The sequence below is a fragment of the Lissotriton helveticus genome, chromosome 1_1 (genome assembly GCF_964261635.1).
Source record: "Lissotriton helveticus chromosome 1_1, aLisHel1.1, whole genome shotgun sequence".
Lineage (NCBI taxonomy): Eukaryota > Metazoa > Chordata > Amphibia > Caudata > Salamandridae > Lissotriton > Lissotriton helveticus.
The window spans coordinates 341,139,125-341,161,992 of NC_136057.1; the positions used below are offsets into that span (position 1 = coordinate 341,139,125).

The window sequence follows — 22,868 nt, forward strand, 5'->3', positions numbered from 1 at the left end:
TGTCCCTTCCCTCCCTTTCCGCGTTAAACGCAGCAGGCCCACCTGATTGGACAAGAGATAGCCCAGCTCCACCTTTAACAGGTAGACGCTAGAACTACCGCACTACAACTCCCGGCATGCCCACCTAATCGCTTAATAGCATGATCTGTAGTACAGGCCTTCTGGGAGATGATGTTCAGAAACGAGATACCTTTCCCTCAAGCAATTTTCAGAACAGGGGCATTGGATTACAGTCTCCCAGACAGACCTCAGTGGAAACGCTGCTATCTGAGCTTCACTCGGTTTGACGTCAAAGAGGATCTGCTTGGGGACAGGGGAAACGTTCACAGGTAAGGGGGTAATGTGAGAAGAGGGTGGTCATATAGGCGAGGGGTTTTATTTCCATCCCTGCACAGTGCACGCCCTATGCTCGTGCTGTGCAAGGAAGCGATCCACCCCGAGCCCGTTTCACAAACCTCTTTGTGTTTTAGTGTACAGTACAGGTGTGTTTATTTCAAACTAACCAGTGCTGGGAGCCGGAGCACGCGGCGCCTGGTGCTCTTGCCTAGACTATTAATCTTCACTATCACCCAGTTGTGGTTTTTTAGCAACTACACTTTTTTGCACGTGATACAGTGTATTTTTAATTACTTGTCTTTAGAAGTGCAGGAGAAAACCAGGTGGAGTATATTTTCACTAAAGTAATAGGTGCAAGATTTATGAAACAAACTTTTGAAAGTATGCTTTGAATTAGTTGCCAAAGGTCCCTATGTTATCCTTGTTCAAATGAGTCAGTCTTGTATTTTATCACAAGCACTTTGAAAACTGGACCTGTTTTTGTGCTTTCTTACAATGTTAAAAGCGAAAATACAGGTCCTAGCATTCTACCAACCTTTGGCTAAAACGATCGGACTGAATGACGGCGTCACACATTACAGTTATTGGTATAGGGCAACGTGGCATTTATGCTTTTAATAGCATATTTAAAAAAAAGTATGTTAAAACTTCATTTGTGATGGCACACATGAGCTGGGAAAGTTGCTGTCACGTATTCAAGTGCCGAGAAACCCTTGTTGCACTCATCACGCAACCTGTTCACTTTGTGCGCTGTACGGGCCACCAGGAGACATTCTACGGGTCCTTTGTGTAGGGTGACCATATTCATCTTAAAATTATTATTACGCGCTCAAATAACATACTTTTTCCCAGTTTTTTATTTCTGTTGCGCGTTTTGATAATTACGTTAAATTCCAAAGCGTTTCTGTGTATTAGTTTTTCGGTAGGCGCTGAGTGAGCCCGAGTTATAATCACTGATTCCCCGATGCCCACGCTGTGTGATCCTGTGCAAATGAATTTCCCGCATCTGTCCCCGCTGAAACGGTGGTGCATGTTAAAGGCTTTTCATCAGGGTAGCGAATGGTGTATAAAAAGGTGGCACTTTGGATGCACAAGTTTTGTTTCCGTAAATTCACCTGCGCTCGCCGCTGCAGGGAGGCGGGTGGGGTGCGGTCACCCCCGTGCCTGGAGTGTTGGAATGAGCGCCAAGTGCGGTTGCCTCAGCTGGGGTTACGAGCAGGAGATGAAAGCAATGCATCACTATGGAAGGGAATGCCACGACATGATTCCAGATGGTACACTTCGGTTTTTTTTTCCAACCAACAATTATTAGCAGCGAACTCCCAGCCAGCCCCCACAGCTCGCTGCCTCCTGTCATCTTCTCGTTTTTTTCGTTCCTCTCCCGATGCCTAGCCACACTGTCGTATTCGTGGGTGTCAAGGGGTCATTTCCTAGAACCTGAACCCACGGGCCATTCACCAACTCCGCGCAACAAAATCCCTCACAGAAATTATAAGAGCATGGGGCAGGGTGTGGCGTAGCGGGCAGAGCTGCCGACTTTGGAGCTGGGAAACCAAGTTCAAGCCTCGGCGTCGGCTCAGCATCCTGTGATTCTGGGCAAATCACATAATCTCCCCATGCCTACCTAGAATGAATGTGCCCTTGTGTAAGGTAACTGGTATTCATGTAAAGCGCTCAATGGCTTCCAGTGGCCTTTGTGATATATACAACTGTGAAAAGGTGGAAGTGCGGAGGATAGCCCCAAACAAAGAGGCTTTTCTAGCAACGCCCCTCTGTAGGGCCTTTTTAGGTCTTGCTTCACAACGCAGCTCTCTCCCGACCTTATGTTATCTACCTAAAAAAGAGCTTTCAGTGGTGCTACAGATAAGGGGGGCAGGATTACATGCTTTTATTGGACAGAAGCTGTGTGCCTCCCAGATAGAGCCAGCCTTTGCTAAGATAGGCCCTTGGCCTGGCGGAGAGATATTTGGCGCCCTTGCTGATGGTAGTGAATTAAATGAAGCAGCAGGGAGTCACTTTTGTGTTCGCTGGTCAGTACCTGTATGAGCACTCACTGGCCCCTGAACACAAACATCCCTTGACCTACCCCAGCTCACCTAAATCACAGATAGTTTAGCTGCCTCATACAGACCGCATCGGATTGGGAAGGCGGGCAGTCGGGCTTTGGGCGATGGGTCGCTGCTTAAGGGTCACCTGTGGGCCAGTTTTTGGTAGGAGCTCTATCAGCTGGCCCATAGAGCCTTACTGTCTTTTCCCGCCAGACCACTGTAATGTGGAGCCAGCATCATGGGCAGGCATGCTTGTAGGAGGTAGCCAGTATTGTTCTGGCCGCTGCAAACTTTAGTTTGTTTGCCCTTTCCCCTACCCCGAGTGGGTCCGGCGCAGATGCCCAGAAGCAGTGTCCCACTCTCTTGCCGTACTCTTAAACTGAGGCACCTGCTTGGGGGCAGGTTATGTGGCTGCTGGACCATCATCACTTTAGCTTCCCTGATGCAGCAGCAGCTCTGTGTTTTTAGGTCTCGGGACCGTAGGCTTGGCCGTAGGCCAAGACCGGAAGTCCGGAGATTTATTGTTCCTTAGAGTGCAGCAACATCCCGCCTCTCTTTTAGTCTCTCCTCCATTGGCTGGCTTCCTAAATGGAGGCCAGCCATTGGAGGAGAGAGCCGTCCCTCCAAAGAAGCTCCGTCTTTTTCGGATTTGGGGGCGTACATTTTGCTGTTCTTTCGCCAGTGACGTCACCCGTCACTCAGAACAACAAAACACACGCCCCCGAATGCAAAAATTACCATGCTTTCTCCGAGGCATTTCTGCTTTGCCTCAGAGAAAGACGGTGGTGGTTTCCAGAGCTGCTCTGCTCGTCCCCCCCTTCCCTCCGCTTTCCTTCGTCCAGCCCTGGCCTTCCCTCCGCACGCAGCTCCTTCGTCCAGCTCTGCCCCCCCTTCCCTCCGCCCGCAGCTCCTTCGTCCTGCTCTGCCCCCCTTCCCTCCGCCCACAGCCCTTCTTCGTCCCGGTCCCGCTCCCCCCCTCCCTCCGCCCGCAGCTCTCCTGCTACGCTCTAGCACTGTGGGGCAGTTACTCATGCTCGAAGAAATGTTTGTTAAAAGGGGACTATAACGGGGCATGCTTTAGGGGCAATATTGTTTTATGGCTGACAGATTGGGTGTATTTGAAACAACAGTTGTTTTGCTGTGGGAGACGTGAGCTTAGATGCAGACGTGGACTCGAAATGTGCTACTATACTACACCTATACATTTGTTAAGTATGGGCTTTCTTGCAGATTTTAGTTTGGGGTGTGTTGTTTCGTGAGCAGATATGAGTGTTGGATGTGATACTTAATTGCAGGGATGAGCCTGCGGTCTGTTCCTAGAGGCACAGTTGCGACTTTAGGGTGTATTGTGTTGTAGATGTGAGCTTGGATTTTGTTGCTTGAGATGCGATGTGAGTTTCTGGTGTATTGCTTTAGGTGCAGATGTGATCTTCGGGTGTAGTGCGTGAGGTGCAGATGTGCTGCATTATTCAGTGGTGAGATTGGAATGTGCTGCTGTAGATGCATTCCGCGTGCTTTGGTTGTACTGCGTCCTCAGGCAGGTGTCATCTTGGGGTGTTTTTCTTCGATATATTACTATGGCATGTTCCGCTTCAGTGTACTCGTGAGATTGGACAATGCTTTTATGGGGAGATTGTAGGTTGTGGGGAAGATGTGAAATAGGGACATGCTGCTTTAAGCGCAGATGTGTGCTTGAATGTGCTACTGTAAATCAGCCCTGCTCTGTATGTACAGCTTTAGACGCAAATGCGAGCTATGGTTGTGCTGTGATAAGCAGTTTCCTAGGGCAGATGCGAGATTGATATGTTTTGATTTGGGTCGATGTGACCTTTCGGCATTCTTTGGGGCAGGGTTGAGTTTGAATGTTTCTTCAGGTGTTGTATGCAAATAGAATGTGCTGCTCTAGGTCCACATGTTGGCAAAGCATTGCGGCTTTAGTGAGGATGTGAAAATGGGATGCGTCGTTTAGGCAAAGATGTGCATTTGTGCTTTGCAATTTTAGATACAGACTTGAGTTTGGGACGTTTTGCTTTGGATTTGGTGCTTCAGCACGCATCAGGAGTTTTGAGTCCTCTTTGTGGCAGTTGTCAGTTTCTTCTTTTCTATTTTAGGAGTAGATACACGAGTGTGGATTTGAATTTGTGGAAGGTATGAACTTGGGGGGCCTTTATTAATGTAATTCTTTATCTTATACTTATTTTTGAACTGAACTTGGGGGGCCTTCGTTGCAGATGTCCGCTTGGGGTGCTCTGAAGCAGAAGCGAGTGAGAGTTTGATGCATGCTACTTCGGACAGATGTGGAGTTTGGGTAAGGGTTGATGTGGGGCCGTAAGTCTGTGTCAAATGCTTGGACGTTCTGCGTTGTGCCAGTTCTGATCTTCGTATTTGCTCTTGATGTGGGACCGAAAAGACGCCTTTTGTTAGGAAATTACAATCTTAAGGTTTAACTTCTGTGGGTCAGATAATGCCATTGAGGCGTGGGGAAGCCGGCTGCTCTGTCGGATCTCTCGTGCCCAGGCTGCCACGAACCAAGATCGTCTCGCTCTTGGACCTAACTTTCTAGTTGTCTGTGCTCCATCCCCGCTCGCTCCATCGGGCCCCGCCCCATTCACTGTGAGACCCTCGGTTGGCGCCCCACATGTGATTGACGCGCCGAGCGTGTTAGCATGCTAAGCACAGCATCTGTCTGGTGTTCCTCTCAGCCGGGCGCAAGGAAGGGGATTCATGAGACGGGAACGTCCCTTGCTCCGGGCCGGGTGTGAGCGGCCTTCACCGCTCCGTTTGGTGTGTCAGTTTTTGGAGACATTGCACAACCAAGTAATTTGTGCAGCGGGGGAGGGTAGGTCCGCCCGTAGCCTGTCCCCGTGTCAGAATCACTGCTTTCCAACGAAATTCGGTGTTTGCAGTTGTATGTAGCGTGAACTCGACCCGAAGGTATTGGACCAGGTTAAATTAAACAAGGACATATTTTTTTTAGGCACGGGGAGTTTAATTGATCTGCCCAGAAGCATATGCTGTTAAGCCGCCACCGACACTCGAGCATGGTTTCAAAGTCGGCAGCTCTGCAAATTATGCCACATCTCTAATTGCTTTCCTGTTGCCCTGCCCTCCTGGTTGGCACCGTGTGATTGGCATAATTAATCTGATGGCATCCGGTCCTGGTGGGAGTGGGGTAGGCTCCTGAAGCTCCAGCAGTGCCGAGGAGCCCAGCCCTCTTCAGGCGCCCGAGGTGCTGGAATCTCAGTGCCACCTGTTCTCAGTTAATGGACAGCGTTTTGTGTTACGCAATTGCCAATAGGAACGCATTTCAGTCGGCCACAAGTGTCCTTTCTGCAATACGCTTCCCATACACTGGCTGCGATGACAGAAGGGTTTTAGCCCTGTGCATGCTGTGCATGTATTATATTTCCTCGGAGAGGTTGCCTGGTGCAGTGTTTCTTGTGTCTTCCGTGGTGGCAGCGGGCTCCGTTCTTCTTCGTCGCGTCAACATTGAAAGAAAATCCACAGGACTGTCGCGTGCGCGGCCCATGCGCTCCTCAGTACTAGGCGTGACAGCGGGATCGGTGAATAGTGTTGCACCCCTTGTTAATTCCACAGCGAGCTCGGGCTCTAGATTAACACAAGCATCTCCCCCAGCCCCAAAATGAAAGAATGCCCCTTTACTGGACCTGCACACATGGTTTATCTGTCCGCTGTAGCCAGAGGCACAACTAGAGCCAAATTTCGGGGGGGGGGGGGAGGGGGGCGCTAAGAAAAAATTTCGGGGCGGGCTGAACCTTTAATCAGTAGGCAGAGTGGAGCTGCAGCTGGGGCTCTTAGAAGGGGTGAAACAACTGCAAGGCCTAATTAACATTCAAATGGTCTTTTAAAGACCTGTGAAACGTTCAGGTGCGGCTCTGTGTGTGTCCGGGATCTGTCTCATCCCGGGCTGCCACACACGACGGGGGGGGAGAGGGGGCTGAAGCCCGGTAAGTTCAATGGGTGTTGCGCGCCTGGCTGTAGCAATAGCGCGCCTGTCTCTTTTCTTCAGTATTCTTTGTGTAGGCGCCGTTATGGTGGTGATCGAGGCTGTGTAAATGTCCACCTAAGACCTAACTATAATCCACAGTCAGCATACACTATATGTTTGTCACGCCAAAGGGCCAGTTCCCTTCTCTTAATTCGAGTTCAGCGACTGAAAAAAGACTGTGAGCTGAGACTCGGGGTTTCTTTTGGAATGTGTGCTTCCATCGAGGCACGCGGGTTATTAAAGAGTTAGACAATTTCCGTCGCTTTGTCCGAGTAGCTGCCCCTCTTTCCCCACCGTACACACACTGGACCTCTGTAGGGTAGGACAATCCAGCCACCCACCCTCCCTTTGTAAAATAGCCCATCACGAGTATCGTTTGAGCGCCAGTGTACAATAGTTGTTGGCAGTCCCTTTCGGCCTCCCAAGTTTTTTGTAGTTTCTTAGTTGCCGTTTTGTTTAACCCCCCACATACAATTTCGGCTGAAGATGCGCTGAAAAGCACTAACAATAAACGCACAATTCAGTTCCACCCGCCGCTTCGGCGCGGTTCCACATGAAGCCGCGCTGATCGGCATGCGGGACACACAATGTCCTGTTTACAAGGTGTAGGAGGCAGGCTAATTTGGGCTTCCCATGAATCTGAATTGTGGCCTGGCAGTACGGCATGGGGGCTTTGACTGACTTTATAGAGTATGGCGTAAGGAGAGGGCTCGAAAAACAGAGGCTGCTATGTTTCGGAAAGGTACAGCTTTTAATCAACCAACCACCCAAAGATCAGCGTCAAGAATGGCAGTCGTTTTATTTGGCAGTAAATGCATGGAAGCAGCAGCCCCGCGCAAACTACAAATACCCGTTACAGCTATAACGGGACAATCTTAGCTTAGATCACCTGTTTGTAGTTTCCTCTCCACTGGTGTTTGTAAATGTTTCAGCACATCATTTTAAGTAGTTGAAAGTAACTAATGTCTTAATTTTTTTAAATTTACTTTGTCCTTTGATTTTTTTATTTTGCCGTTACTCATTCTTTACTTATCTCAACTATTTCCCCAATTATAATTGCCCGAAACGAGCTAATAGTCACAAGTAGAAGACCGTATCTGTTCTCCCATGAAGTTATTTCTGGCTGGAATTTACCAGCAGCGTTAGAGCTGATCCATGAGTGATGCACTCTAAAGTGACGGCAAGGTAGGGTGACGTGTCCTTCTGCGCATATGGAACACGTGTGATAAATACAATCTGTTGTTTTCCTTATCTGTTTGCTGTGACGCTACTCCCTTCCAACCGGCCCCTGCTTACATTAAGGCATGTTTTCTCTGACTCATAGGGCGCCAATAGAAAGGAGGCACTGCGTAGCTCCTAGAAGATAACATCTGTCTTGATTGCCAAATAAGAGGGCGTCAAAGCGTTGCTTCACCAAAGGGCAAGGGTGTGAGTGGCAGGTCTGACATCTGTGAGGCTTTCGTGTCCGCCTAACTCTGTTAAGGGGCCAAAAGGAGACCAATTTATTTTACATAGTCACAGAGCACAGTATTTTATTGTTAAACACAGATGCCACTGAATTGAAACTAAAATAAACTTTAAAACGTGGCATTCGAAAGCTACACGAACAGGAAAAAAGAGGGGTTTAGCACACGTAACATAGAATCTGGCTCATACAGCCAAGTACAATATTTGTAGGTATTTCTTATGGGATGAGCAGAGCATCCTTTTGTCTGACATTTGTTTCAAACTAGGATTGATCATTTTGCATGACTGACAGGTTAGAGCAACAGATCTAAAGCCACATTACTTTACTGACCGATTAGCAGAGCAACAGATCAGAAGCCACATTACATTTTTAGGTCTCGGGACCGTAGGCTTGGCCGTAGGCCAAGACCGGAAGTCCGGAGATTTATTGTTACTTAGAGTGCAGCAACATCCCGCCTCTCTTTTAGTCTCTCCTCCATTGGCTGACTTCCTAAATGGAGGCCAGCCATTGGAGGAGAGAGCCGTCCCTCCAAAGAAGCTCCGTCTTTTTCGGATTTGGGGGCGTACATTTTGCTGTTCTTTCGCCAGTGACGTCACCCGTCACTCAGAACAACAAAACACATGCCCCCGAATGCGAAAATTACCATGCTTTCTCCGAGGCATTTCTGCTTTGCCTCGGAGAAAGACGGTGGTGGTTTCCAGAGCTGCTCTGCTCGTCCCCCCTTCCCTCCGCTTTCCTTCGTCCAGCTCTGCCCTTCCCTCTGCACGCAGATCCTTCGTCCAGCTCTGCCCCCCCTTCCCTCCGCCCGCAGCTCCTTCGTCCTGCTCTGCCCCCCTTCCCTCCGCCCTCCGCCCTTCTTGTCCCGGTCCCGCTCCCCCCTCCCTCCGCCCGCAGCTCTCCTCCGTCCCGCTCCCCCCCTCCCTCTGCCCGCAGCTCTCCTCCATCCCCCTCCGTCTGCCCGCAGCTCTCCTTCGACCCGCTCCCCCCTCCCCTGCTCCTCAGCACTGCTCACCACCTCACAGTCCTGCGTGCACCATGCTGCATCGTTGCACGCCCCCTCTTCCGCACACCTACCCTGAGCCCCTGTCTCCTGTATGCTGGTGCTACTCAGCACTGCGCAGCTCCATTCGTCACCTGAGACCCCCGCATATCCTCAGAAAACCCCCTCAACAAACCCTTCTCCCGTACCTGAGCGTCGCACCCCCCCCCATCATTTTCTCACCCATCATGAGCCCCACACACTCTCACCCTGACAGGCTCCTCAGCCCTCATATCGCACCCTGGTTTCTCTCTCTGAAGTAGATGCCCCGAGAGAGAGCCGAGCTGTATGCGCGCGCCTTCCATGTTTTCGCATAATTCACATTCTCTCCCGTGGGATTGGCTCGCAGTCAGCAGCTGCTGCCTGAATGGTATAAATTCCGGCTGGCACGTGGCCATCTCAGCTGCGGGAGCTCGCGCTAACACCGGCTGCTGTAAGTGTCATCCAATATTGGGAGAGGAGTATTTGTGATATCTCCAAAAATTCCGCGCAGGTCCTCCAGGGTGGCTGCGAAATCAGAAAACTATTAAAAATCCACTCTGTTTCAAGGGCGGAGGCTGGGCTGTCGAACCGTGGAGCCCTGGTTCTCAGGCTGGCCCCTGTGTCCGTTTCTGGTCTCTTCGCCGCCGCAGCCCCCTCCCTCCCTCGCAGGCCTGGCCATGCCTTGCGGGCTCGGCTATGCAGCTTTCGGCCGAGCTGCGGGTTATTTGGGGTCCACAAACTATGGAAACCCGCCAATTCCGTTCTGTGTGCAGAAAGCGCTTAATTGCAGCTAGCGCCCAGCGTGTAGCGCAGTGAAGCCGATTCACGGCGCTACATATTTGCTCTGGTTCAGCATCGATCTTGATTCCAATTGATAACCAGTCATACACAAATGAATGCGATCCGCCCAATGGCATGACCGCTAGCCACTTACAGATTATTTTACTGTACCAAAAAAAGGGATATGTGGAAAGAAATCGAGTCTTGTGCTAAATTAAGAAGTGCGGTGCAGTCTCCTAATTTACATTTTTTTAATTTCTTCTTTCAAAACACGTTGTTCTCTCTTGATGACCCTTGACCTGTACATTATTACCGATAGCTCTTGCTGTCCGTGTTCTGTACTGTACCCTTGAAATGGGGCACACTTATCAGCAGAGGCAGAGCTGCCAGTTTTTGAATGGGCAGTATTAACATGTACTACGGTAGGCAGCATCAGTATAACTCAGAAGAAGTTCTAGATTTGTGGGGCAGTATCAACACTCCTTATCCAAATTGACTTGTTTATTTGGGGGCAATATCCGAGTACACTGCCTAGTTATATATTGCAGCGTTATGCAGCGCCAACTTCGCTCGAGGGCATTGGGGCGCTTTAGAAGAGAACCACACCATGTCTACACATTCTCATGGGCAGGGAGGCTACGTTTTCGTAGCAAGTAGGGCAGGATGCGAACGTGAAAATGTGTCTCCTCCCATATCGAGATGGCCTGTGCGGTAGGTCCTAGTGACACGTGGGTGTGGCTAAAGGGCCAGAGCAGCAGCATTTGGAGCGTTGGAAACCAGGTTCAAGTCTCGTTGTCTCAACATCTTGTGATTCTGGGCAAATCACTTATCTCCTCCTGCATCCCAAAATAGAATGTGTCCATGTTTAACGAACCCGGTGCTCATGGTAAGCTGTCCAATACCTTCGGGTCGAGTTCGCGTTATATAAAAAATGCGCCAAAGCTTGGGTCCTATTATGTCCCATTGGACCGGAAATGGGCAGGCTGCACGCGCGTATCTGCCATAAATCCGGGTGAGCCCCCTCCCCTTCGCGGGGACGCAGATACTATTGCCCAGTAAGTGCCCCGCTATCAGGGTAAGTGGCTGCCCCCTGGGGCGGGCGGGGGCTCTTTCAGTCCCTTTTGTCCCCGCACAGCCAGAGGGTGCGGCGTGAAGAGCTGATAATGGGGCAGGGGAAGCGGCTTCAGCGGCCAGAAGAGGCCCATAGGCTGACAACGACTCTGACCGCGGGGGGGCCCGGGGGCAGGGCAGGCCCTGGGGTCCATGGTGGCGGGGGCAGGGCAGGCCCTGGGGGCAACCGGTGAGGGCTTCGAATACATCCAGTGTGCGCAGAAGATGGCCGCACGCGGGAAGCTGTGTATATGCCAATAGAAATAACAATGCCATTTATTTAGGGATACAAAACAAAAAAAAATGAGCAATACCAATAGCTCTAACAATAATATTGCCGAGACCATTGCATTGTAAATGCTTGTTCTTCATGCCTCCCCTGCCAGGCCATCGCCCTGAGGCTATAGTTGGCTGGGGAGGGTAAGGGAAGCTGCCTCGCTGAGGGCTTGTTGTTGGCACCTCGGCTTCAGAGTCTTTCAGACCTTGATAGAGTGGGGTGTAAGTTTGACGACCAGTTATCAGCGAGCTATGGTTCCCGAGGAATATCCTGCATGTCCTTCCGAGGTCCTCGAGCGGAAACCTGCTTTATCCCAATTTTATGACTCTGGCCTCGTAGATGGCGCACCCACGAACGTTGTTGGCTTTCCATACCGGACTCCTGTTTGGCGAAACATTGTCGCTAAAGGCTGTGAGCGACATGGACAGTTTTTCAGTGACTTTCGGAGAGAATCGCCCTTCCCTTTCATCATCCTTTGTTGTCGTATTTTCGGATGTCGCCTTTTTGTTTCCTATCTTCAACCCGATTCTGCGGCCCCAAATTGTTCTGGACGCTTCGACTACCTTGATGTCACCGTGGCCCCGGCCACTTGGGCGTTTGTAAAGAACCGTACTGGTCAGGGTTGATTTTTGACTTTTTTGGAGTTAGCCGTGCTTTGTGATTTATGCCGGAAATGTACCTTTTATTCTAATGGGAGTCGGGCAGTTTTTTTGATGATGTCCTCCCCTTGTATGGGGTCAATACTTGCTCTTAATGGTGGATAATATGTCCTGGGGAGGTCGCTATTGGCGGGGGGTTAAGGAGACCGGGAGTGTGTTTTATTGTTCTCCTCTCTTTCTTTATCTTTTATTTTCCTTTCTTTAGGGTAATTCTGGGGCGACAGGCACGCTGTTAGTGGGGTAGGCCATAGCCATTACGGTGATGTAGGGTGGCGGGTGTTGGGGGGGTTTTGTTATTTTAGTTTGTTTTGTTCTATGGTCCCTTTCTCTCTTCCTTTCTTAGTAGGGTTGGCTGTATCTCTTTCTTTCATCCTTTTCTCTGTCGGGCATCTGCACTTGCCTCTACTTTATTGTCTCGGAAGGGTGGGGTTTTTCGGATGATGCTTTCGCTAAATTGCTTGCCATTGTTTGACCTTTACTCCTGGCCTGCCTTCGGCGGGCGTAGTGTGTTTTAGGCCGTATTGCTCATCACCGATTCCCGATTGCGTGGAGGGATACGCCCCTCCCGTCTCTTCTTGTTTATCGTGTAGTGTGATGCCTTCGATGATATAGCCACAGCTACTTCTTTAAACCTATAAAAAATGAAACCTCTTCCATCCTTGTGCTTCGTGGTGCCTACAACCATGTATTATGATTACACCGTGATTACTCCTTGAGCCGTAAACATGTGCAATGCTTCTGCTTATATTTCCTGAGTTTGCGGCCGGCCCCTGTGGTTGTAGGCCTCCGCTTGTACTGCTTTGATCGAATCAATAAAGGTTTTAAAAAAAAAACAAGAAAAAAAACAGGCAGGTGGCAAGCAGAGCAAACACAAGGAGATGATGGACGAAAGGCGCTGAAACTTTTCAGACACTCACCCCCAGTCATATGCGTAGAATCCATCATCGTTCTTTAGCTCACTTCGCCAGCCCAGTTCAGACCCAGCCATATGCAAATCAGTTTTGCCCCTGTTCCTCATGGGAACAGTCCAGCCCAAACTGCCAAGCCAGGTCTTACCTGGACTGGAAACAAGCCTCCTGGGACTGGTTTTGGGCTAACACCCCTCATCAGCCAGGCTAGCTTGAATCCAGTGGCAAAGTGAGCAAGGGACCCATGTCTGGGAATACCCAGCCAACTTAGGGCAAACAAAGCAAACACAAGGAGAAGATGGATGGAGCGTTGAAAATTTTCAGACTCCCCCCTCAGTCATAGATCTGGGTTGAATCCATCATCGTCCTTTAGCTTACTTCGCCACCCCAGTTCAGACCCAGCCATATATAACATGGGAACAGTCCAGCTCGAACTGCCAAGCCTGCTCTTTCCTGGGCCGGAAACAAGCATCCTAGAACCAGTTTTGGTGTAACACCCCTCATCAGCCAGGCTAGCTTGAATCCATAGGGATCAGAGGAAAAAATACCAGCTTTAAGTTATTTTCTTAATTTTCATACTGGCAAAGACATAAAAAATACCGGTAATGCCTTTTAAAAAACAGGCAGATGGCAAAGGAGTTGTGGCCTTTGGGCCACTTTATTTCACCTCACCCGCCTTGCCAAAATTTAGTGCTTCTAGTTTTCCCCAATGTAACTGGATCTATGGGCTTTAAAATACATAATTTATCAAACAATTATCTAGCAATGAGTCCAATTAGACTAGCCAAGTGCTATTTTATAGATCCGGGAAGGTTGGCCACTTTTTTGGGGGTGCCAGGGCAGAATTGTGAGCCCAATCCGACCCTGCGCACAGATGATGGTTCTGTTGATGTGTGCCAGCAGGGGTCAAAGTGTGAAGGTAGGGCAAGGGAGGGAGCTAAGGGGTGTTAAAAAAAAACATTACCAGACATATGATAATGAGGGACTAAAGCCTCGTTAAACTAGCAAATCAGACAGAAACTAACAGGCAGGGAAAAGGACAAGGTTGGAGCAAGATGAGAAGAGTACTGCTGTTGGCATAACCTTAATGCACACAGCTCCATGCGCCCCTCAGAAAATTGGCACCCTGGGCCTAGGGCCAGCTCGTCCATGTTAAAGGCCGGCCCTTTTCCAAGACCTGTATTCAGTGTTGGACTGGAAATTCGGGAAGTCTGGCACAACCAGAAGTACCAGCTAGAAGGGACCCATGTATGGGATATTATTTGGGTGCTGTGGGTTTTTACATGATTGCAAAAACAAGCCTGCGCACTTGTTGTTTCAAGCTGGCCTACATGGCAGAGGCAGAATGCCCGACATTCCAGTCCAACACTGGCTGTTATGATTTGTTTATGGGGTTGCTTGAGCCAGAGCTCTTTATCAAGTCTAGCTATTGTGTTATAACAGAGCTTGCCCTTTAGTTCAAACATACCAATGTCTCCTATATAATTATGGTGTTTGTTCTTCTCTTGCGCAGCACAGATTGGGGGAGGGCTGGAAGGAGGAATGTATTGCAGTCCCAGCCTCCCATCTCCCTTTCCATCAACTTCAAACATACCTTAACATGGCACTCTTTGAGAGAGTGGTTTTTTTTCTTTCTAATTCCTAGATTTATTGTCTGGGGAGACTTGTTAAAGCTCCTTGGCTCACAAAAGTTAGTTTAATTATTCATGCTCTTTATCTAATTTTTTAGAATTACTTTACCAATAATATATTTGTTTACTTCAAAGTACGTTTTCTGTATCTTAAATTAATGTACTTCTTTAATATACTGTCATTTTAGATGACCCTTTCTGAATCCTAAAAATACATTTCTGCTGTTTACGGATACTATTCCCTGAACCTTACAAACTCCTTGCTACCCCTTAACACGACCCTACCCTGAAACCTAAAAACCCGTTACGACCCTTTAACTCTAACCTTCCCTGACAAACTCCTTACTACTCCTTAATGCTACTCTTCTCTGAACCCTAAAAACGTCTTTCTACCCATTAACGCTACCCTTCAATGAACTCTAAAAATCTTTACTGCTGCTTAACATAACCCTTACCTGAGCCCTAAAAACGTCTTACTACAACTTAACACTACCATTCCACGAACCTTAAAAAACCTGTTACTGTTCCTTTAAGCTATCCTTTCCTGAGCTGTAAAAACCCATCACTACCCTTTTAGGCTACCATTCCCTAAACTCTAAACACGTACTACCTCATAATGCCATTATTCCCAGAACACTAAATATTCCTTACTACTCTTTAACGCTATGATTCCCTGAATCCTCGAAACCTCTTATTACTGCTTAATGCTACTCTTACAGAACCATACAAACCCCTAAATGCTACCCTTCACTGAACCCTAAAGACATTTATTATCCCTTAATCATACTCACCCCTTATTCATGAAAACTCTAACTATCCCTTAACACTACCCTTCCTTCAACCCTAAAAAACCCTAAAAACCTACTTGTCTTTTACTATTTCCATCCACGAACCCCGGAAAATACTCACAACATCTTAACGCTACCATTCCCTAAAACCTAAAAAACCCTTGCTACCACCCTACTCTTCCCTGAAACCTCAAAAGGTTAGTACCTTTTAACACAACTAGAGTAATCATTTCAATCCTGGTCTGGGCGAACCACAAATGTCAATAAATAAACCTGTGCTAAACCCTCTGGTAGCTTGACACAAAGCATCAGGATTAACATACAGGCCATATGTAAAATATTTATGCAACATTAAAACATAAGTGAAAACACAACTTAAGAAAAATCCCCAACCAATTTAGAAAGATAGAGATTAATATAATGAATAGAATGACACAGAAATGGCAAAAATCCAATAAGTTGAACAGGAGATGTTAGAAATGGGGGGTCTCTATTGGGCAAGGGTTTGCACCTTTGTCCAAGTAGGGACCCTTTCTACTAGTCAGGATAAGGGAGTTACACTCCTAAAATAACCCCTGCTCACCCCCTCGGTAGCTTGGCATGAGCAGTCAGGCTTATTTTAGAGGCAGTGTGTAAAGTATTTGCACATAACCAACAGTAATACAGTGAAGACACTACAAAAGTTTAGAAAAATATCCAATATTTTTATATATCCAAAACAAGACCAATAACGAAAAAAATCCACCGTACAGTTCTCAGAAATCTTCAGTAATCAAAAATAGACTTTAAATACAGTTCCTTGATGCCAATAGCTCCGTCTGGGGCTATCGGGGTGTTGTGAACATCAAATCCAAACAGTTCTGGCTGATCGCGTGCCAGCTTCGGTGTCGGAGGACCCGCAAAACAGTACCTTTAGAAATGTAGGGCGTCAGCGACCTCTTGATGAGCCCCGAAGGGCCGGAGTCGGCACCGGAGGTCGGTGAAGGTATCGTCGGGCCCTTGAAGTCGCACGCGTTGCAGATCGAACTCCTCGCAGTTGAAGTTGGTGCGAAGTGCAGCGGTGCGGCGTTTGGTGCCCTCAGGTCGCAGTGCAGGCAGCGGCTCGGTTGTCCAGCGGCGTCAGTGAGAACAGGGCTGCGGTGCGAAGTGATGCGGTGCTCGTCCCAGTGCTGGCATCTCACGTGCAAAACTCAATTGCAAGCAGCGTCGTTGTTGCTGTAGCGATGTCATCAGCTGATGAACTGGAGTCGATGGCGCCGGCGCCGGTGGGCCAAGGCTGCGGTGCGGGATGAGGACGGTGTATAGTGTAACTTACGAGAGGTGCCATTGAACATTGAACCACGGTACAAGCAGTGGCGTCGATGTCGGCGTGGAGCATCGTTGTCAGGGATACCAAGGCGGCGGCGTGAAGCAAGGTGGTACAAAGTGCGATGCCCACAGGTCGCGGTGCAAGCAGCGGCTCGGTGGCGTCGTCGTCAGTGAGGCCAGGGTTGTGGTTCAGCGTGCAGAGGTGCCCTCTGCGATGTCTTCAGGACACGGAGTCGGCAGCAGCGTCGTAGACGGCGTCAGGTTGCTTTCTCTTCTGCTAATGGCAGAAGAACTTAAAGTCGTTGCTGTTCCTGAGACTTCTTGAACAGGGGCCAAGCTCTACCTCAAGCCCTTGGAGAAACTCAATAAAGAAGTTGCAAAAAGTTCAATCCAGTCCTTTCACTGCCCAAGACAGAAGCATCCACTGCAGGGCAGCACAGCAAAGGACTCAGCAAAGTGGTAATTCCTCCTCCTCACAGCTTCCCCAGCTCTTCTTCGTGGCAGTCTTCTTGGTCCAAAAGAGTACTTGGAGTCTGGGTCCCAGTAGTTATACTGCAAAATTCTATGTTCTCCCAGCCAGAGAGTGTCTGTGCTTAGTCCAAACCAGTTCTGTCTTCTCTGGCCCAGATTCCTGGCAGGAGGTGGATACAGCATTGTGGAAGGCAGACTAGGCCCATTCAGGTGAAAGGAAATCTCCTGCCCTACTCTAAATGCAGCCCAGGTCTATTCAGCCCAGCCCTGACTCATCAGACTCTCCGGAGCCACTGCACATACCCAGCCCCTGTCACCCACAAAGCCAGACAGTTAATACACACCCTAGCAGAGGCACATTGGAAGGCTAAGCAAGACAATATTTACTTTCTAAAAGTGGTATTTTCAAACACAGAATGTAAAAAACACCTTCACTAAAAGATGCATTTGAACATTCTGAGTTCAGGCATAATAAACGTTATTTTCCTGCCTGGTTCTACCTTTCACATACACTGCACCCTGCCCACAGGGGTACCTTGGGACTACCTTAGGGGTGACTAACATGTAAGAAAAGGGAAGGTTAGTACCTGGCAAGTGAGTGTGCTTGCCAGGTCAACATGGCTTTTACAAACTGCGCGCAGACTCTGCAGTGGCAGGTCGGAGATACCTTTACAGGGCTACTTCTGTGGGTGGCACAATCAGTGCTGCAAGCCCACTAGTAGCATTTGATTTACAGACCCTGGCACTCTCAGAGCACTTTACTAGGGGCTTACCAGTAAATCAAATATGCTAATCATGAAAACAATCCATAACACAATGTACACAGAGAGCATATGCACTTTAGCACTGATCAGCAGTAGTAAAGTGCCCAGAGTTCTAAAACCAATAAAGACAGGTTAAGAAAAAAGAAGAGGAAGAAGCAAAACGTTTGGAGATATCCCTGCAAAAAGGGCCATTTCCAACAGGAGATATACATTTTAAAAGTTTGAAGTAAAAATAACACCAAAAAGCACAAACGCCAACCGCTGTTATCTGGTCATGCTACACAAGGTCAAAGTAAAAAATTACAGGCGACCATAACGGAGCGTGGATACAGGCAACAGGTTCGTCCTGGTGGGAACTTTATCTTTGCACTTAGAAACGTTTTAGGAGAAAAATTCTTGTTGATGGGGTCAATGGTGGGTCGGGCTGCAGGCTGGATCTGAAGAATGGTTTACAGTGGTTTGAGGAAATCCTAGTCCTCGTTTGGAACTTAAAGTTGGCAGGAAAAGTGGGACAGTCATTGTCGATGCAAGAACTCCCATGAGAGCGAAGTACAGAGTTTGTATTTGGTAACCCCTAGTCTGCAGTTGGATTTAGTTGCACGTTCAGCCTCCCAGTAGCCTCTGCACTTACCATGGATTCGTCTGGTGTAGATTCTGAGATAGAGTCCTAGATCCCCCAAGTTGACCCTCCGAGGTCCTGGCTCTTGGCTGGTCCTAGAGTGTGCACTCACTCCCCACAGAACTGTAATTTGCAAGCCAATGACAAAAGATACCAGTTTTTGGGTAGTCTGAGGCTCATAGATTACAGCTACTTGCTGATTTGTGGGTAGCCTTGAACCAAGACTTCACCAACCTGTGGAGCTCACCTCTCGGTCGACATTAAGCCAAATGTCGGCCTCAAACTGCAGAGGACCCCGGGGTGTGGCCTGGAGAGCCACCATGTCAGACGCAGCCTAACTGGGATCTGCGCGTCCGTGCCATAATCCGACCGAAATCCTGCTAAAATCCTGCTCAGAGGTGTTTCATCAGCAAGGCTTGTGCCCCTGACCGAGTAGGGAGCGTTGCTTTTCGTTGCTGGCGGCGGCCGAGCTTCGGAGGGAGTGGTGTCCGGCGAGCAAACGCAGGCGGGATGCCGGCTGAGTCTGCCTTCCGGCACCCGGGTTGCAGTGCAGAGCAATCGTGGCAGAGCTGGAGGCCGGGACCGTGCCCGAATGTGAGTGGTACAGCAAAGAACAGGACAACCTGACACCCGGCGCCCCTGCCTGGGGGAGCTGGCGGTAGACTTGGCCCGGCAACGGCGGGAGCCTGCCCCTCCCCTACCCGAGGATCCGCCATCAGCCACAACTGCCTGAGAAACGGTGCGGCCGGGATCTTACTGTAAGGCTACGCGGCCAGGGCCCTGAACACCCGACTGTTGCTGGGCCACGGAGGCTATCATCGCCGTCAGGGTTCCCGGCGATCAGATCCAGGCGGCGCCTCCTTGCGCAGGCCGCATATGGTGTGCGGCCCGACCGATATCCAGCCAGCATCAGCCGTTAGAGTGAGACATATCGGAGGGAACCGGGGCTGGCCCACAGCCCCTGAGGTGAGCGTTCCGGGTGGCGCTGGTCCACATTGTGTCTGCAGCCCTCCGCATAGCTGGCAACTGCCCTCCCGTCAATACCCTGCAGGCGGTTCACTTGCCCCCTTTCCTCCCCCCAGCCAGAAAGCAACATCGTGATTGTGGGCTGGCCTTTGCCGGGGCCTCTCTTCTGATTCCTGCTCCTGGATCCCCTGGCACGGCCGGCTGCACGGTCCTGTCAATCCCGGGGCAGAGCCTGGACATGTGAGTATGCGGCCATACTGCTCCATGACTGGCCGACGTGGCCTCGACCTGCCTGTGGTGTTGAATGAGCTGGCCTCCAGGGGGGGAAGATGCGGAGGGCCGACCACGACACTACAATCTGCGCTTTGTGGGCCTGCCAGAGGGGTGTGAGGGTGCCTCCATGACCCACTTCATCACTCAGTATCTCACTGCCCTCATGCTAGGGGACCTACTGTCTTCATGCTTTATGGTGGAGCCCGCTCACCGGGCCCTGACTCAAAAACCTCCCCCTAGTGAAAATCCTAGACCAGTTATCGCCAAAATACTGAATTACACCGACCGGGATGCAAACTTCGGGTATGCCAGGACACACAAATACCGCATTCAACATGAGTCGTGGTCCATAATGGTGTTCCCGAATTATACACGCTTGGTCCAACAATAACTTCAGTCTTTCTCAGCTGCGAAGCGCAAGCTGCGTGACATGAACTTACAATATATGCGGTTACATCCACCCAGGAAGAGAGTGAACTCCAAATTGTTTTTCTGTGACACTCCAGAGGCCGTCTTTGCCTGGGCAGAGAAACGCCCCCATCTCCGGCCAGGTTCCCCGCCATTACTGGACTTAGACTCCTCACGTGGATCACAACGTAACAGGTCTCGTAGGACCAAATCTAAGAGACGACATGGCTTCTGATCTGACAGGCTGTCCAGGAGCCCGGAGTGACCCCACCCCCCACCCCTGAGCTTCTTAGACGCACAGCTGGCAGCCAACTACAAGTTGACATCGATCGCTGTTCACTAAGACTCTCCAAAAGTATTTTGCTCAGAGTAGTCGAGGATGCTAGGCTATCGGACTACCAGGCCAAAGACTCTTTGGGCCCCCCTTTGTTCTCATGTTTTCTGGGTGGGTAGGGTGCCTTTTGGTGTGGGGGCTCTGGGTTGCCCTGTTGAGGGCCTGGTGTGCCTCATACCGCAACAGATACTCCTTGTTCTTGGCAGTGGGGGGTGGTGGGACGTTAGGGGAATGTAGTTTTAGGTTGTTAGGTCTCGCTAGACGAAAGCAAAAGCGTAGCTTTTGCTGTCTATGCGAGACAACTTATGTAGTTACTTTTGGGGGAATATGGACAGCAGACTGTCACGAGCTTTTTCTGGCCGAGATTTGACCTCGTGGGCGCGCACGCCCAGCACGGCGCCATGCACGTCCCCTGGCACAGATTCCCTGAACACACACATGCACACGCAGGCAGGAAGGCACACACACGTGCGCACCCCCCATACTTCCCCGCACTCACCGGCACCCCCCGCCGCACACACACAGGAGCGCACCTACACACACACACACATACAGAGCCCCCCCCGCCCCCCGACGCCGCATACATCGAAGCGCTCATAAACCCCCCCCCCCGCCGCCGCATACATAGAAGAGCACCGCTCGTCCCAAGGCCCAACTGCGTACTTCAATCGGCTGCAAACTGCTGTTGAACGAGATCCTGGGCACAACCACTCTGCCCCCAGTCAGAGGCAAGAACCGGGGGGTCCATTCAGGGCCAGAGGAGCTCACCTCTATGGCCACCCGACCAGGCGACATGCGCAATCTGGCCAGGTCGCTCTCCCGACTTCACCCTTCAATGGCGGAGGTGGGCCGTCCGGGGCGCCCCAGCCACGTCTTTGGTGTCTCAGGCGCTGTCTGCAGGTGTCCCCGCCGCTTCTCCTCCCCACCCAACACTCGGCAGACCCCAGGGGCTGCAGCAGTCTCTCGCCCGGAGTTCAACCCCACTTCCGGGCGGCTCACCGACTCTCCGTAAACCGCCCTCGTCACCATTGCTGCTGCCTCCGATACTCGCTTCTTTCCGCAGGCCGCCGCTCCCGACCTGTAGCCCCGGCAGCCTCCAATCGTTGCATGGGCACGCCCCTCAACACAGGGCCCCCTACTAGGTATACAGGAATGTGCAGGTCGGCCTCAGCTGTATGATTACCGAGGATAAATTGCGGGCTGATGCGCAGCTCTTAGCTCACGCATCCACCATTATCCTCGACCAAGCCACGTTCCTTCCGATTCGGTATCTTGTTACTGAATCAAAAACGGAGGCACTGTCAGATCGGGAATTGCACGCGTCCGGCATATACTCAATTAAAAAAAAAAATTTGTGTGACAGAAATGTATGGTCTACGCGAGCACAGGTCCCTTCAGACGAAGGGGGACGTCATGGCCAGTTCTATATTTTGAGCAATGATGTAGACTAATTTTTCCAGGAATAGCGGTAACAAGCGTTTTAGTGAGTGTTTCAGGTTATCAGGACCTTAGCACTGTGACTCCCCTGTTCCTTTAGAACCTAGTTGCACATTTCCTGGCCGCTACTGCTTTGGCAGGAAGTAAATAACATGCAGCGTGTGTGAACGGGAGCAGTCACCCGTTCTGTGAGCGATGTACACATTAGGATGTGTGCTCCGGTACACGCACCAAGCATGCTCCGTCCATAAGCAGTAAAATAATGCACAGCCCTTGTGAATAGGAGCATTTGTGCACAGCTCTGTGAGCGCCGTACCACCGCCATGTGTGCTCTGATGCACGCACTGAGCCCACCCCGCCCATAAACAGTAAAATTACGTGCAGCCTCTATGAATGGGATGAAAACTGGGAATACCCTGACCTTTTCTTACTTCTCTTTTTCTGTACTGCCTCCTTCCTTTCTGTTTCTTTCAACAACCATATAATTCTCCCCTCACCTGTCTCTCCCCCCAACATTCTGTTTTTCCTATACCCTTCTCTCCCCATACCCTTCTGTCTCCTCAATGCCCATCGTCACTTTCCTTGCCCGTCTGTTTCTTCTTAGCCTTTCTGTCTTCAATAAGGCTCCTATTTCTCCCCTGTCCTCTTTCACTCCACTTGCCCTTCTGCTTTTCCCCTTGCCCTTCTGTTTCTCCCCCTGCCTTCCTATCTTTACCCATGTTTCCAGCTGTACCCCTGTCCTTCTGTTTCTCCCCTTGACCTGCTGTTTCTCCCTTGCCTTCCTGTCTTTCCTGTGCTTCTGTCTCTACCACTGCCACTCTGTTTCTCCCCAGCCTTTGTATCTTTACCCATGCTTCTGTTTCACCCCTGCACCTTTGTCTGTTCCCCTCCTAATCTGTTTCTATCCCTGCCTTAGTCTTTACCCATGCTTCTGTCTCCACCCCTGCTTTTCTGTTGCCCCGCCCTTCTTCTTTTGTCATGCCGATATATCACCCTCCTGACCTCCTGTCCAGGGCACAAGTCCTAACAAGCATTTGCAATGCAATAGGTCTTGCATTTACGCACGTTTAAGCTATTGGCATTGTAAATCACAATGCCTTTTATTTATGTTTTAAAAACTAAAACAAAAGGCATTGTCGTTTGCAATGTCAATAGCTCAAACTCACGTAAATGCGAGACCTATTGCATTGCAAATGCTTGTTTTTTATATGCAGACATGATCTCTAGATTTCAATCTCTTCATTGCGAGATGA

General features: G+C 50.0%; 1 protein-coding gene across 1 annotated transcript in view; it reads left to right on the forward strand.

Annotated features, from left to right (window-relative positions):
- The first annotated feature begins 188 nt into the window (after positions 1-188).
- The window catches only part of TBXAS1 (thromboxane A synthase 1), a 458,190-nt gene continuing 435,510 nt past the window's right edge, over positions 189-22,868 (forward strand). The window contains exon 1 of the mRNA XM_078673199.1: positions 189-329. The gene's annotated coding sequence lies outside the window, so the exon portion shown is untranslated. The remainder of the gene's footprint in view (positions 330-22,868) is intronic.